Below are 17628 nucleotides of genomic sequence, written 5' to 3'. Positions count from 1 at the left end.
CTTTAGTCTACAGTGTAAGGGGCCGTCCATAAATGATGTCACACGATTTTGGACGATTTTTTTTACCCCCCCCCCTCCTTCGTCACACGGTATCACAAAAAATCAGACACCCCCTCAAATATGACGTCACAAAGCTCTGCCCCCCCCCCTCCCCCCAAAAATAAAACATGCTTCAAATCGTTTTAAACTATTGTCATTGTAGTGCGTATTTAATGTGGCGCTGCACTCTGATGTTGTAGGAGAAACCATTTATTAAAAAGTCTATTTAAATAAGTAGAACGTGTTGTCTATAGTTATTTAAAGTTGCGCATTTTGATGTGACGTCACATTTCTCAAACACCCCCCCCCCCTCATCGTCACACATCGTCACAAATCTCTGACCTCCCCCCCCCCCAGGTGCGTGACGTCATTTATGGACGGCCCCTAATGCATAACAGCGTCGTACATTTTAATCTATAGCACAGTGTTACCTACAGTGTTCATCTAAAGCAACGGCGTCGTTTAAAGTGTGACCTACAGAAGTCCACAACAAAACACATTTTAGGACTGATGACATAAAGTTCACAACCCGCTGAGAATTGCTTCACGGAATGCAGCTCGCATTCTCAACGAAAAGTTCCTTTTGCATGCAGGTAGAGTGAGTGTATGTCCAGGTGAGCCCCTGCTCTTGCATCATACCTGATCGCGCACCAGTGGAAGGAAGCCGCGAAGGACACTGCGGCGTTGCCGAGTTTCTAGTTCACTGGATGCCCTTAGTTGATAATGTAATGTAGTTTTTAAACTTTTTTCATACCGTGCATCGCCGACCGTGCTAATCGGAGGAAGGACAACACAGTACGCCGACATAAAAAAAACTGTTCTAAAACAAACGCGTTTTCAATCTAGATTTAAACCTGCAGAGTACATTACTTGTACCTTTGATAGCAACAACGTTTTAAAAGCCATTGGTAGTCCAGCTGGGGGTTTTCTGTACAAATATTTAAGGCTCACGAGAGGGGTATGTGCTTCATTTTACAGTGACGTTCTCTAAAGCAGAAGCTGCACAACAGCGATATTCATCGTTAGGTTCGTGCTCCAGTCACCTCATTTTGATACAGAGCTTGTAACGATGCAGACAAAACAAGGGATAGCAATGGGCCTGATCTCTGCCATCGTCTTTTTAACGTTCATCGCAATGGTAAGTGTGTATTTTTATGTATATTTACAATGACACTTTGTACACACATAGGGAGGTCGCGTTCAACTTCTCTGCTGCTCCTAATGTCTTCCTTGATCAAATATTGCCTCCCATATTCCCATATTCCTTCCCCTATGCTGCTCGCATGCTGGCCACAGCATTGCCTCCTCTCTCTGAACTGCCCATGTGTTTTTTTTTCTCAGTTGCTCTTCAGTAACACTCAATGGGGAGGTTGCTACGTATATTGTGTCGTTCTAAATATCTCCAGAAAAAAATACTGCCTTCTTTCTCAAGTCTCCTGTGAACGTTTCCCACACGATGAGAGGAGGGTCTTTCATTCTCTTTGGCTGCTCCTTCAGTCTTGACTGGTCTTTTTCTTGCTATTCATGTTTCAGATGGCTTAAGAACTAAATATGTCTCTCTCCACTTTGGTGTGTGAGTTTATTACACCTCCATTTTTCACCGTACTTGTAAAATTATGTTAATGTTTCCTTTCGCCATTCTTCGAAGCTTCACAATCGTCTTCAGGTCAACACCCTTTTTTGACCTATAATGTTGTTTGGACTGAGAGGTTCTCTAGGAAATCTCCAGAACTGTTCCTGGGGTCATATTTGATTGCCATTTTCTCTTAAAGGATGGTAATAGGAGTTGTGTTGCAAGTTACAGTATACATATTTTATGGATTTCCAGTAACATTACACAAACCAGCAATAGAGGTGACAAAGCTCTGAGCTACATAATGCACCCACCATATTCAAAATACGAGTACACGAAACTACTGACGCATTTAGCATCCACTAACTAATACGTATTATTGGATTAGCAAAAATATTATTTTTGGGCAAGTAGCAGTATCGAAGGCACGAGGTATATTCATCACAATCTAACATCTATTAATAATTTACATTTATTTGTAAGGCGCCTTCCACTTCTCAAGGCACCTTACACAATATTGTGCTGAAAAAATAAATGGAGAAAACCCAGAGACATCAACAAAGATGAAAACGTAATCTTGAGTTAACTAATGTACCTGCAGGGCAGGTAACAAGATACTATATAGTTAAATTTTATGGTTATTAGCTGTAGGTATAAAAAAACTACGTAAAAAATAAAACTAACTTTTCAAAGCCAGGAAAACACAATCATTAGGATATCACATTGTTTCCGTATGTAGCCGTTGCATGACAGGCTGTTAGACAGCATTCCTAGCAGCAGTAGTAGCAGCAAAGGAGTGTGTGTTATTCGTGGCAAGAAGGAAAATATGTCGAGCACAAACCCCAATCACTAGTTTGGGCATATGTTGTGGCATAGTACAAAATGTTGATGGAAAAAATAGACGTTTCCCTTTCTGGCAAGAATGTGTTAAGAAGATGTTCAAACACCAAATAAACACCTATTACAAGGCATCGAGTCTGCATTAACCACACATACTTGTGGTAAAACATACAAATATGCTTTGATAAAAAATCAGCCAAACATAACATTACATTAAAAATATGCTTAACATTTAAACAATTCAAACAGTGTCGTGGTAATACTCGATTTGTACCAATGAAAATATCCCCCCCCCCATATAGCCTTTACCAAGCTGTTGGGGAAGCACTGTTAGCAAGCACTTAGGCCAGCACAGGATTTGAGGAGTAGGTGGCCAACACCACACCATGATGCCTTTGTCTCCGAAGTGCTGATGTTCATACAACATAGCTAGTACTCATTTCAAAACTGAGTCGACCAAGGAGAGTCCCAGGGCCGGTTCAGATGTTTGCGACTTGTGGGGCCAGATTCGTAGGTCAGTGCAGTAACCACTACTTTTTTTTCACCAATACCAATTGCACATAACGCACAGAAACGTTATTGCTACCATAAAACTACGGGGCCATGTATATTTGTTTGCTTATAGTAATTAATGAGTAATCTTCAGATACTTAAAAGTCTTACAAAATGTAAACTAAGTGCCTCTACTCCACTCTAAACTATATTATTGTAGCAAGTATCGTGAATAAGGATGCTGTAGTTTGGACGATAGGCTGGTTAAATAACCCATAAAGTTAACCTTATGGGAGCAGGAACAAATGCAATGATATGACTTTTGATAATTTAATATTTTGCACGTTAGACACTAACACAACATAAATGTGTTTACATTTTGGTGGTTTACATTTTCCGGGGGGGGGGGGGGGAGGTTAATTTGTATTTATATTTACACCTTTAGTTACCCAAACCATAGAACCGTTATTATAGCTCTATAATACATCGAATCACGGTGCAGAAAACATACAAACAAATTATACGAATACAGTTCTCCCTTCCCTCTGTCTGATGAACCCATCAATTCACTCACTGATACATTTGACAAATATGGGGTTAGTGCCCTCTACGTTGACTTTGTCCGTTGCAGCCATCCAAGTCCGTTCAGTCGCGGCTCAAAAATCTGTCTCGACCTGCCTCAGCCAGTTGTATCTTGGCCGACGGAGCAGTTTTCAGACCCTGCCAGGTCTTGTATCGTGGCAGATACAATAGCGATGCTGAGAGCGCTGGTATGTTGACAGGAATTCGTCTGATGTATTTTTAAAAACAAGCCAGGCACCTCACAGCTATCAGGCCACGCTTTTCTCGTGAAGACACGACTAAGTAGCACATGAGGATGTATGTTGAAGTTCTTTCGCACAGTACGTGCTATTCGGAGGTGCCACAAAGTATAAAACAAAACACAGTGCAAACACTACAAACAACATAGAGTGCAATGGAGACGTTATACGTGTAACATAGCTAACCAGGCTTTACAAGCAATAAAAACGAAATCGCTGAAAAGTGTTTTTACCATGAATAATTTATTTTACTACAGTATAGAAAAGACGACGCTGGATGAAAGTTGATTTTAATGGGATGAGAAAATAACTTTCAAATAAAATACAGTAAAACCTTGGATTGCGAGTAACTTGGTCTGCGAGTGTTTTGCAAGACGAGCAAAAATTTAAAATAAACATTAATTTGATAAACGAGCGAGGTCTTGCAATACGAGTAGTTCATAGTTCATTTATTTGGTATAGCCCTGTGAGCCATTCGGCTAGTACGTATACGCTTCGTCTGCCGAGCGTCACGTGATCACAACTGACATACGAGTGCTTTGATACGCGAGTGCTTTGGATTACAAACACGTTTCCAGAACGAATTATGCTCGCAATCCAAGGTTTTACGTGCACGTGTGTATGTATGCGTTCACTGTTATTCTGCTTCAATTTCACATGCAGGTTGAAAATAATGCATGTGAAGAGAAAGGACAATACAGCGCCGCGAAAGGGTTTTGCTGTCAACTTTGTCCTGCAGGTAATCAAGCAAAACAGTCACACATTGTGACTAACAGTGTTGCATGTGACGATGTGTGACGATGGGGGGGGGGGGGGGGTTGAGAAATGTGACGTCACATCAAAATGCGCAACTTTAAATAAATATAGACAACACGTTCTACTTAATTAAATAGACTTTTTAATAAATGTTCTCTCCTACAACATCAGAGTGCAGCGCCACATTAAATACGCAACTACAATCACAATAGTTTAAAGCGATTTGAAGCATGTTTAATTTTATTTTTGGGGGAGGGGGGGGGGCAGAGCTTTGTGACGTCATATTTGAGGGGGGGTCTGACTTTTCGTGACGCTGTGTGACGAAGGGGGGGGGGGGGTCAAAAATCGTCCAAAATCGTGTGACGTCATTTATGGACGGCCTCTTAGATAGACAACAGAAGCAAGTGATGATCGTGTCTGCAAGGAACATGACATATACAATCATGGCAATGCTTGCAACAGAGCATTTATATTAAAGATCTGGGCAGCCTAAAGTGTATTACAAGCACCACTGGTCTCCGTTAGATTTCATCAGCTGTGCAGTTCTCAGCCGTGCGGGAATGCCCACATTTACTGACACGTTTCTTTTTTTGATAAAGGAAACGTTTAAGAGCCTGTGATAATTCATGACAACAGGCCATGGTGTAAATTTAAAAGGCAATGAATAACATTTTTTTGGAAATAATATGCCTTGCAGAAACAACCTGTCATCAATTAGAAATGTATCCACATTGAACAACTTATCGGAGATTAAATAAAATTAGACGAACGTTTTACGACCGCCTTGTTTCTCGAACTTGCTCATTTCACAGGAAGTAGATTGCTTTTCGACTGCGATTCTGATGGCGACCATTCTCTCTGCACAACTTGTGCGAAAGGGAAGGACTACATGGACGTCGAAAACCGCGATCCTGCATGCAAAAAGTGCAGCACCTGCGATGCACTCTGTAAGAGCTCCACATCAGTCGGTTCCATGTGTATAAGTGTCAAAGAATAGAGATAGCGTTATATAGGCAATGAGGAATGGAGTGGGAAATTCATGGTGAAATTAGTCAGTTGGGCTCATTAGGTAGAAAGAATACTGTAGTCAGATCTCTTCTACACATCAACTTATCTTTTTAGTCCCCATATAGACAAAGGATCGGTTGATTTGGTTTATGTCACAACAGAGAAAAACAAATGTTCAGAATACCATTTTTGGTAAATGAGAGGGTTTAAACTGGTCTAAAAAAGGTTGTTTTACACGTTTATGTAGTAGTAGGAGCATTATTTTTTAACGAGATTAAACATTTGTGACTTTTATACGTAGGCTTTCACGACCAATAAGATTCATAATTAGTTTATTTTGGATTAAGATAAGCATGGGGGGGGGGGGGGTATGTCAATTTTTTTCTACTACAACCCGCAACCTCCCATAAGAGCCAATCAAATCAGGTTGTCACATGGACAAATATGCCAATACATTAGTTTTTTTTCAGAAGACTAGAATGTTCAAAAGCAAGGTCTAATGTGTCAAGCAATCGCCTTCCATTATTTTCAAATCTCAAGATTTTATTCAAACATAACACACACTCGACTTGAGCAGCACAATCAGGAACCCAGCCTCCCCCAGCCAGCGCTCCCGATGAGCTTCTAATGCTCAACACTTATGTGGTGGTCATGCTGGAAGGCGCACACGCCAAACGGTATAAACCAGTGCGGACCGGTTGGGTTACCCAGGACCAGAACCCCTCCTGAGGGGAGGGGGCTGTGGGGTGTGTGTGATCCCACAGGACCCCGCCCCTCAGTGGGGAATCGTATAAAAGGCGAGATCCTGAGAGCCTCAAGCCGAAGTCAAGAAGCTGCCTGGAGACAAGACCCTGGGCCTCAAGGCCAGACGGCTTTCTAAGGGCCGGGACTCAGTGCGGTGCCAGAGGTCGGGAGGCTAGGACCATGAGGATCCCTCAGCCCGACGTCCTTCTAAGGGCCGGGTCTGGATGGGCAAGTGGTCGGGGACCCTCCGAGCCAGCGGTGGGTCAATCAGCCTCCCCTAGGTCCAGCTAGCCGGAGGGCTATAGGAGCAGAGTCCAGTGGCTGGGGGTACGTTAGCCCGGAGGGTGTACCTCCCTAGGTTGTAGGTGGAAGGGGCCATTACCCCTTCGTGTTAGGGACCTAGTTGTGTTACTGTTATAATTATAAAAAATAAGCGTGTTGCCTCCTACGACGACTCTGTCTCCATACAAGACTACTACACTTATACAGTAAACCCTCTATCGGCGAGGGTTGCGTTCTTGAAAACGCACGCGAATGGAGAAGCCTTGTTCCAATGAGAACAAAAATGGGGTTACGTTCCTAGTACGAATGAACATCGGTGGGAAAATTGTAAATCTTAGATAAGAATTACTACAATAAATATATAATGAATGATACAGAACAACCTGTTTTACCTTCTTTGGTTCTTTCGGTAAAGTCACGTAGAATAAGAATAAAATAATAAATTGATAAAATAAAATAACACAATAATATTCTCACGACGTTTCGGCCACAACACAAGCGGCCTTCATCAGGTGAAGGGAGCGAGACTGTCTGGTAGGACAGCGCTGGAGTGAGAGAGCCACGTTCAGATCACGGCTTTTAAGCTGTGTGAGAGGAACAAAGAGCCTTGACGAAGGAATTAGCATAAAATTTAGCATTGAAAAGGCTGAATGATTAGCTTGTGACTGGTCACAGAAATAGCTATGTTAAAAGTTAAAGCATACACATCCGCAGAGGCACCCATTGTTAAAAGGAATTAGCATAGAATTTAGCATTGAAATAGCTAAATTAAGGCATTCGCTTGTAACTGCTACAGAAATAGTTACGTTGAAGTCAGAGCATACACATTCACCGAGGCACTTAGTACAAATCAAAACAGGAGAATTTAGCATTGAAATAACTAGGCGAATTTAGCATTGAAATAACTGGGTGATTTGCTAGTGACTGGTCACAGAAATGCCTACACATCTGAGCTATTCACAGTACTATATAGTGAACCAATACAAACTAAAATATAAATTACCTTCATGTTATCAATAAACTCTATATTCTCCAATCAGCTAAGCTACCAACCATAAGTCGTTATATATCACAATGCTATATGGCGAAAAAATGGGTGGATTCTTACCCTCAAATTTCCGTACCACGGATAGCTACGGGCCCCGTTCAGACGGACGAGTTCGTCCATGGTCGGAACAGAGGAGGGGGAGAGAGACAGCTGCGAAGCCCTAGTATACTCCATGTTGTAAACCATACCATTAACCGTGGTGTGAGAGGTATTAAGAGGCAATGCTGGCGAAAGAGCTGCGGTCTGAAGGTCATCGTAAAATTACAATTAATTAAGAACAGAAATGATTTAACACATCTTTCCAGTGGTTACTAAGCCTGAATCCATCTTCTCGGTTGAAATTGTCTCTGTGCTTGTATATGTGAATGGCCTCATGAACGAATCTCTCATGGTAGCCAGTTGGTTTGCAAAGAACCTCCGTCTTGGAGAAGTCAATGTCATGTGAGCCCACTGAATTGTAACAGTGATCTGTCACGGCAGAGGAGTTCGTCTTACCGTGTTTCAAGTCTGCTTTATGTTCGCGGATGCGGTCCGAGATATGTCTTTTGGTTTCTCCAATGTAGCTACTACCACAGAGGCACTTTAGTTTGTAAACGCCCGGGTACTGTATGTCTGGAAGAGCATCTTTTACAGATGGAACTAAATCACGGATTTTGTGTACTGTGTTGAATCGGACCTGGATCTTGTGTTTATTCAGGATTTTGGAGATCTTTTTAGTGACCCCTGCAATGTAGGGTAAGGTGATGGTTTTGAGTGGCTCCACAAGAGGATCCTTCTTCATGACTGGAGTGATGGCTTTGCGGATTGTGTAGTCGGAGTAGCCATTAGCCCTGAGAGCCTGGTGTACGTGCTTGAGTTCACTGGTAATGTGTTCCTGGTCGGAAATGCATTGGGCTCTATGGTATAGAGTCTTGATGAGGCAGTTCTTCTGGGATGGATGGTGGTGGGAATCCGGTTTCAAGTAAGCATCTGTATGGGTAGCTTTCCTGTAGACAGAGTGGCTCATTGAACCATCATGTCTCCTTTTAATTAAGACATCCAGAAAGGGTAGTTTGCCATCTTTTTCGACCTCCATGGTAAATCTGATGGCTGGGTGTATGGAATTGATGTGGTCGCGGAATTGGTCTAGAGCAGGCTGGCCATGTGGCCAGATGACAAAGGTGTCATCAACGTACCTCTTCCATAAGGTCGGGCGTAGAGTGGCAGTCTGGATGGCGTCAGTTTCAAATTTTTCCATGAATACGTTGGCTACAACCGGAGATAGGGGGGAGCCCATTGGGGTGCCCTCAGTTTGTTTGTAGAAAGTTCCATTCCAGGTGAAGTATGTGTTGGTTAAGCAATGTCTCACCAGGGGGGGTACATCAGTATGCAGTCCTTGATGAACCAGGTCTTCAATGATAGCGATGGTGTCAGGTACCGGGACTTTGGTGAACAAGGACACCACATCAAAACTGACAAGCAGGTCGTTTGATGTGGTGTCCTTGTTCACCAAAGTCCCGGTACCTGACACCATCGCTATCATTGAAGACCTGGTTCATCAAGGACTGCATACTGATGTACCCCCCCTGGTGAGACATTGCTTAACCAACACATACTTCACCTGGAATGGAACTTTCTACAAACAAACTGAGGGCACCCCAATGGGCTCCCCCCTATCTCCGGTTGTAGCCAACGTATTCATGGAAAAATTTGAAACTGACGCCATCCAGACTGCCACTCTACGCCCGACCTTATGGAAGAGGTACGTTGATGACACCTTTGTCATCTGGCCACATGGCCAGCCTGCTCTAGACCAATTCCGCGACCACATCAATTCTATACACCCAGCCATCAGATTTACCATGGAGGTTGAAAAAGATGGCAAACTACCCTTTCTGGATGTCTTAATTAAAAGGAGACATGATGGTTCAATGAGCCACTCTGTCTACAGGAAAGCTACCCATACAGATGCTTACTTGAAACCGGATTCCCACCACCATCCATCCCAGAAGAACTGCCTCATCAAGACTCTATACCATAGAGCCCAATGCATTTCCGACCAGGAACACATTACCAGTGAACTCAAGCACGTACACCAGGCTCTCAGGGCTAATGGCTACTCCGACTACACAATCCGCAAAGCCATCACTCCAGTCATGAAGAAGGATCCTCTTGTGGAGCCACTCAAAACCATCACCTTACCCTACATTGCAGGGGTCACTAAAAAGATCTCCAAAATCCTGAATAAACACAAGATCCAGGTCCGATTCAACACAGTACACAAAATCCGTGATTTAGTTCCATCTGTAAAAGATGCTCTTCCAGACATACAGTACCCGGGCGTTTACAAACTAAAGTGCCTCTGTGGTAGTAGCTACATTGGAGAAACCAAAAGACATATCTCGGACCGCATCTGCGAACATAAAGCAGACTTGAAACACGGTAAGACGAACTCCTCTGCCGTGGCAGATCACTGTTACAATTCAGTGGGCTCACATGACATTGACTTCTCCAAGACGGAGGTTCTTTGCAAACCAACTGGCTACCATGAGAGATTCGTTCATGAGGCCATTCACATATACAAGCACAGAGACAATTTCAACCGAGAAGATGGATTCAGGCTTAGTAACCACTGGAAAGATGTGTTAAATCATTTCTGTTCTTAATTAATTGTAATTTTACGATGACCTTCAGACCGCAGCTCTTTCGCCAGCATTGCCTCTTAATACCTCTCACACCACGGTTAATGGTATGGTTTACAACATGGAGTATACTAGGGCTTCGCAGCTGTCTCTCTCCCCCTCCTCTGTTCCGACCATGGACGAACTCGTCCGTCTGAACGGGGCCCGTAGCTATCCGTGGTACGGAAATTTGAGGGTAAGAATCCACCCATTTTTTCGCCATATAGCATTGTGATATATAACGACTTATGGTTGGTAGCTTAGCTGATTGGAGAATATAGAGTTTATTGATAACATGAAGGTAATTTATATTTTAGTTTGTATTGGTTCACTATATAGTACTGTGAATAGCTCAGATGTGTAGGCATTTCTGTGACCAGTCACTAGCAAATCACCCAGTTATTTCAATGCTAAATTCGCCTAGTTATTTCAATGCTAAATTCTCCTGTTTTGATTTGTACTAAGTGCCTCGGTGAATGTGTATGCTCTGACTTCAACGTAACTATTTCTGTAGCAGTTACAAGCGAATGCCTTAATTTAGCTATTTCAATGCTAAATTCTATGCTAATTCCTTTTAACAATGGGTGCCTCTGCGGATGTGTATGCTTTAACTTTTAACATAGCTATTTCTGTGACCAGTCACAAGCTAATCATTCAGCCTTTTCAATGCTAAATTTTATGCTAATTCCTTCGTCAAGGCTCTTTGTTCCTCTCACACAGCTTAAAAGCCGTGATCTGAACGTGGCTCTCTCACTCCAGCGCTGTCCTACCAGACAGTCTCGCTCCCTTCACCTGATGAAGGCCGCTTGTGTTGTGGCCGAAACGTCGTGAGAATATTATTGTGTTATTTTATTTTATCAATTTATTATTTTATTCTCATTCTACGTGACTTTACCGAAAGAACCAAAGAAGATGAATCATTGCAGTCACGAAAGCTTTAAATCGAAATTTAACCTGTTTTACCTTTGATAATGATTTGATGACAGTGGTGGTGGTGATGGTGAGGAATTTAGGAGGATGACTCCTCAGGAGATGCAGGTGTTTGAGAACAACGCACAGTTATCATTCCAGTACTCTGGGGAGCGCTAGCCACAGCACTTTCCCTGCTTACATTTCGCGTTATTTTTAATGGACCTCAGTCGACTCGTTTATACCAAAATGTATAGGAGGGAATTACTCGCAAGTAAGCGAAACTCGCTAATACAGAACTCGCGAAAAGCGCCACACGTGCACCTAAACCACTCCGGAGATAACACCTCCCCCCCTCCCAATCACGTGCACAATCCACACACGTGAGAATAATTCAAACCTCTACAACCCAATCATTGCACAAGCAAAATGTTGACAATGTCATGGCGTTTCACTGGAGATTCCATCCAGCATCATTAGCAGTTTGGAATTATCGTAGTACAAATGCTACGGGCCCCCGCACTTTCAAGGTACCGCGCTAAACGCTTTCAAGCTATCAATTCCGGTTCAGTGATTCTGCACTTGCTCTATTACTATAGTACTATACTGCCTTCAACTTTTCTGAACGACTGGGTGTTTAAGGTTAGCGATTTGTCGTATTATCTGGCTGTATAGCAAATGAAAAAATACAATTACTTTACTTTGCAAGTTAAAATGTGTTTTTATATTTATGCGTTTTTTTTATTTAGGGCCCCTTTATAACATATGCTGCAGGCCCCGCACAAGTTTAATCCGGCACTGATCATTAGGTGTAAAAAGCTCAGCTCCCCTCTAAGCAGTGCCCACTATGCCTCACTCTTGGCCGCGATCTTCAGTGCCCATGGAGGTGATTATTTAATGAAATTTATTTTTGGTAGTACCGTGTTTTATTTCGCCTCTGTGTCTCTTGCCACCTCTGCAGCACACGCACTCATTCTCTTGGGGCCACACTAAAAAAAAAACCTTTATTTCACCAGGTCAGACCCACTGAGCTACATAGATTTTTCAGAAGCGACCTGGCCGTAAATTATGGCTCAACGAAGTGGCTCATCACGTCGACATTTAGAGCAACCAAATACTCTAAAACACACACACCGGGAACTTCCAACAGCTGGTGTAGAACCTTAATTTTCACACCAGAAGGGCGCCAACAGCATCGACAACTCTTGCCAAAGCCTTCAGCATGATGCTCTCCCATCTCCCTTCGCTACCTCCGCCGTCCCTGTCCCATGACTACCTGGTTCTCAACAGCAAGCCATGTGCATGTCAGGGAAGGGAAGATATCCCAGAGAGCTGTCAAGGCCGATCGCGTACCGAGTCAACCACGCAGCCATTACGTGATCGCTCTTCCTTAGCTGCGATTCTCTTAAGTCTCGTCGGTAAGGGACGCGATTATATGCGCCGTTTAATCTTTAACCTAATCGACCAGGTTACACTCAAATAGCTTCTAGCCTGATGACATCGTCAGAAGAGCCATGCAGGTGCACCAGTGTAATCATTAGAGTTGATTCATAATAATCGTTTTTGGGTTAGATCGCGTTATTTATAAATGTGTCGTAACCCTCCACCACCCGACACGGCCAATCAGAAAAAAAAAGTGTCACGTTGACAAAAGACAAATAGTTCACTACTTTAGCCCACCGGTGTGTTAAAGAGTGAATCCACAACATTTATAGTTTTCGAGTACGACATTTCACTGGTAATTACATCCAGCATCATCGGGCAATTCGCCAGAATGGTTAAACTGATTAGAGTTGATTGTTGGTTCATTGGTTTGATATTGGCGGGTTAGATTAATGTAAGATTAATATATTTAGTGGTTGGTGAAAATAGGCCTTCCTTAATTATATTCAGATGTATTGTGTTAGTTAAAGCTGAGGTTTTGATGGCATTATTATGAGCGTGAAGTCGTAATTGATTAATAGGGCTAATGAATGAGGAAGTAGTGATAAACGTTGCTTGAAGAGATTGTTGGCGTTACAGTGTTCTAATACATGTTTAATCAAAATGGCTATTTTTTATGTCATTAATTTGTTGTATTTAATAAAATTAATGAGAGTAGCTCAGAGTAGGTTAATCGATTTCCACTTGTCTATCAATTTTGACAGAGCCCGGTGATATATTCTTTATTCCAAGACAAATATATTTTGTAGATTAAATACACAGCTGAAAAATAAATGTTTTTGTTCACTGTTGTGTAGATGAAGATGTTCAACAGGACTGTACTCCCACTAGTGACACCGTGTGTCGGTGCAAGGATGGATACAGTCGGGTTCGTCCTCCACAGCCTTGTACGGTCATACTAAACACAGGTGAGATTTTTTGTTATCCATCTTTATAGCCATTGTTACCAACATCTCTAATCAAATGTGATGGCGCACGCCTATAATCCAGCACTGGAGGTGAGGGTTGGTGGATTTCAAAAATACGAAACTCTCTTCTCAAGGGCGTCAAGGTGCCATACCCTCGTTTACCTGCAGAGAGCAATCCACATTCATCTATAGAGGAACACATAGCTTTTTATTAGTGCCGGCTGCCTTCCAATTTTGTGGTTCCCTGCACCTCTGAGTCGTTCTCTTCGAGAGTGAATACATGTGCATGTGACAAGTTTAAATTATTATAAATGTGCAATATATTAATAGCATAAGAGACATTTGATTTAAAGGATATTGCATAAACTTGTAATTTTAAGTAATATATGCATATTGGATGTGATTAAAGTCTCATCAGTACGGCTGTTCTGAATATTTTCGCAGAGACCAGATAGAGCTCCGTGCTTGCAACATCATTATTCAGTTCTTATGTGACATGCCACACATTAAATACACGTGTATGCACAGATCCGTTGCTACAAAAGCGTCAAGCATTTTTGAAGCTTGGTGTTGCACCCTCAGCAAAAAAGGAAGAATATATTTGGTCATTGGCAACTACCCCCAAGTCCATCAAATATACCATGGCTACGACATTCCACTTGCAGCAGAAAGAAATTAGGAAAAATAAATTGGAGTTAGTGTGGATTGAAGCCTTGAGAAGATTTGGGGCATACAAAGTACAGAACGACAATGGATTTTTCTGCACTGCCCCCTGCTGTCCACTAGCAGCATGTACACATTAAAATATATACGGTATTGGTTCAGAAGACTTTTGTTTGTGTAGTGATTTATATTTACTTCATTACCTATAGATTACCACAACAAGGCTAATATAGTGCGGTATTGAACGGTTGCCACGATGTTCATTGAGAGCTCTTATCAATTACATCTGGGAATCCAGGAGCATAGTGGGCCACACTCTGCTGATGAAACTCAGAAAGTGAATCCATTTCATATTTTGCTGCTGAAACACATGCTCCTGAAAAAGCAAAGGTGTCAACGTAAGATAAATTCAGATGGTGATGTACAAATGGCTTCAAATGTTATTGAAAATGTCAAATGTATATGCTACTGAATGTTTGTGTCCCCGATAATTTGTCACCTGCAGAACAAACCGTTGTAATTCCTGCTGGAATTGTGACATTCGTTGTTCTGATGGCGGTGGTGTTGGGCATAGTGATGTATCGGAAGAAGAAACACCTATACCCCTTTTGTAAGTAACAAACTTTATATAATCTGTGTAATTGTTTAGAAATGGGACAATGCTTCCAATTAATCCATGAGTGGCCCAATCGTAACTCATTAGATAACGAATCAGGGCTGTAGATTAATTGGAATACTTACAAGTGCATGTCATGAAAACCTGAAAGAATTTGTGCAGTGTCTAAGATCAAACTATGCAGAAATGTAATTAGAAAACTCATTATTGGAGAGAATTTCGCTCATGCAAGGTCAGCATATTTACATACATAATACACACATTATGACCAACCCAAACCAACCAATTAACAATTTACCCCGCAAAAGATGGCTTCAATTGACCTGCATCAGGACATAAAAAGGCCGACGTGGCCATCTCTTATATCGATAAAAAAAAGATATATATTCCAGAATGCGAATGTGGTCACCAAAACTTAAATCTCTTAGTGTGGCACTGCCAGCTTTGAACATTCACTGGGAGAATGTTTGAAATTGATCAGGTTATTGAAGCTGTCCACTAACTCATCTGCAGGATGGCCACAACATTCCTTTGCATGAAATATTGTTCTCCAGCGCATTATGCCCTCGCAATTCAGGAATATTTTATTTCCAAATTCAATGGACGATGGGTTAGGAGAGGATCTGATATGATGTGGCTGATCCGAAGCCCAGACCTGACAACTTGTGATAATAATTATCTTTGGGGAATTATTAATTCTGTTTGGGGAATTAGCAACGATAATTGAATACCTCATACTATGGTTTGATAAATATTGAGGAGCTTAAAACAGCTGTGCAGAATTTATTTTACAGTATGCAGTCATCCACTTAGAAACATCTGTAAAGGAAAACTTGGGCATAATCCAGTTGTGTGCTGCGAATGGAGGGCAACACATGCAAAGGGACTTTATGGCCACCTTGTACAACATAATGCTATGATCCAAACATTTGCTACACATTTAGGGCCAACATTTCCTCTTTATGAAGCAACTGAAACGCCTCACCTTGGCGATTTTCCACATTGCTAATAATAGATATATTGGTGCATTAAAAAAAACAAATCTGAAACGAAAAAATACCTTGACGAATATGTGTTTTTTTACCACTATACAAGGTGTTGCGGATATACACGGGTTACTGAATCAGGTCTATTTTTTCAGAACACAAGGGTGATGTTTCGGCTATACGAAACTGTATTGTAGATGCTGCATATGAATATCTTATCGCAATATTCCCTGACCAACACCCTCATGCGTTCTCACTTTTTAATCATGGTCACTAAGCATAAGATGAGTGGTGATGATTCAAGTGAGAATAAGCAAAGAAAATTGATGACTTTAGTGCAAAAAGTGCAGTTGTTAGATAGACTTCCGTTGGAAGGCATTCTGATGTGAATGAATCAACTGTGAGAACGATGTATTTACCATGCATGTTTTTGCCCATTGTTTTCTTGTTGCGATAATGTAAGCCTCAACACGCTCACGCACAACGCAAATGTTGACACATTGCCACACGTATTTAGCTGTCCACTCATTGAGGTCTGCAGTCATACGGACGCCTACATGACGGATCGTTAACGTTAAAGTGACAGTATTAGGGGCAAGCGTCGGGCTGGCAATTCAACATCAGGGGAAAGCATTGGGCGTGAGTGCCGCTGTGTGGGGAAGAGTAATGGAGACGGGGGTTTTGTGTTGAGGTGAAACTGAAAGAGTGTACACGCACACACAAGAAATGGAGAGCGACTCAGCATCCTTTATTACAAGAACAAGGGTGGATGTAATGTAGAATTAGTTCTTTTCAATAAGGTCTATTCATCGAACATGGTTTTGCCCAACACGGCACTTTCCAGGAATGTAACAGCCACGTTCGGCGAGGTTTTCCTGCAAATTAATATTTGTCAAGGTGTTAGTCATATTCCTTATTGACAAGCATTTGCATCATGCACGGCAGATTTTCGTGGCCCTGCGTGAAGCATTTATGAAAAGTAATTTCTGCACAATTGTAAATATCAGTGGACAGTAAACATCACGTATAATCTTCCACCTATACTACCACTATGGTCATGTGCCTTCCAATCATTTTCTACAATAGTAGTTTATTGTAGTTTACTGACGAACTGAGGTTCAATTTCGGCTTTACCCCCATTATAGCATAGCCATTACAGCACAAAGCAGGAATTTCACTCTCAGTAGCATCCTGAGCAAGGATTTCAGTAGATGTGACTTAGTGGTCTCATGTCACGTTGCCTTCTTGTACACGAACAGATGTTACTCAAGAGGGGACAGAGACTTCTCCTCTTATAACTAAGGAAATTTCCAGCGACATTAAGGTAAGTCAAGCAGCATGTTCTGTGGCCTCGCTCTCATAACACCAAAGTGTGGGGACTTTCCCCGGGGCCTGACTGACATGGCATTGCGGCGCAGGAACTCTTGTGCTCTAGTGGGAGCTACTACTGTTTAATTGTGGTGTGTAGAGTCTCCTAGAACAATCTTACAGCTAATTTTGATGTGGTGTTGTGAGTTGTTTTTCCTGTCTTAATCTTGATTTGAAGCTTTGGTGACTGCAGGAATCCATACTCTTTGGTTCTTTCGGTAAAGTCACGTAGGTAGAAAAATAAAACAAAATAAAAATAATATATCACGACGTTTTGATCGCAACACCAGCGGTCGTCTTGTTTACCAGACATCTGCTGGTGCTGGGACTCTCGGTTTTCTGTTGCCTTACTGTGCTTTCATAGGTCAATATTTTGTCCCCGTGTTCGTCATGTCCCTCTGCCATGGATCTTTTGAATATCTTATTGTTTTACGTTTCTTTCTCTCTCGCTCTATTTTCACTCTGATGTGTT

The 17628-nt window shown here is 42.0% G+C and overlaps 1 long non-coding RNA gene across 1 annotated transcript; it reads left to right on the top strand.

Annotated features, from left to right (window-relative positions):
- The first annotated feature begins 424 nt into the window (after positions 1-424).
- LOC142920413 (uncharacterized) lies at positions 425-17262 on the top strand. The gene is made up of 6 exons (XR_012938851.1): positions 425-1177; positions 4429-4504; positions 5334-5468; positions 13413-13523; positions 14692-14796; positions 17048-17262. It is a non-coding gene; the product is annotated as an uncharacterized LOC142920413 (long non-coding RNA).
- The last annotated feature ends 366 nt before the right edge of the window (positions 17263-17628 follow it).

Source organism: Petromyzon marinus, chromosome 1 (genome assembly GCF_048934315.1).
Source record: "Petromyzon marinus isolate PM22_M1 ecotype Great Lakes invasive population chromosome 1, UKy_Petmar_22M1.pri1.0, whole genome shotgun sequence".
In the NCBI taxonomy this organism is placed as follows: domain Eukaryota; kingdom Metazoa; phylum Chordata; class Hyperoartia; order Petromyzontiformes; family Petromyzontidae; genus Petromyzon; species Petromyzon marinus.
Note: the sequence above shows the minus strand (reverse complement) of the source record. Positions and strands in the feature narration are given on the sequence as shown.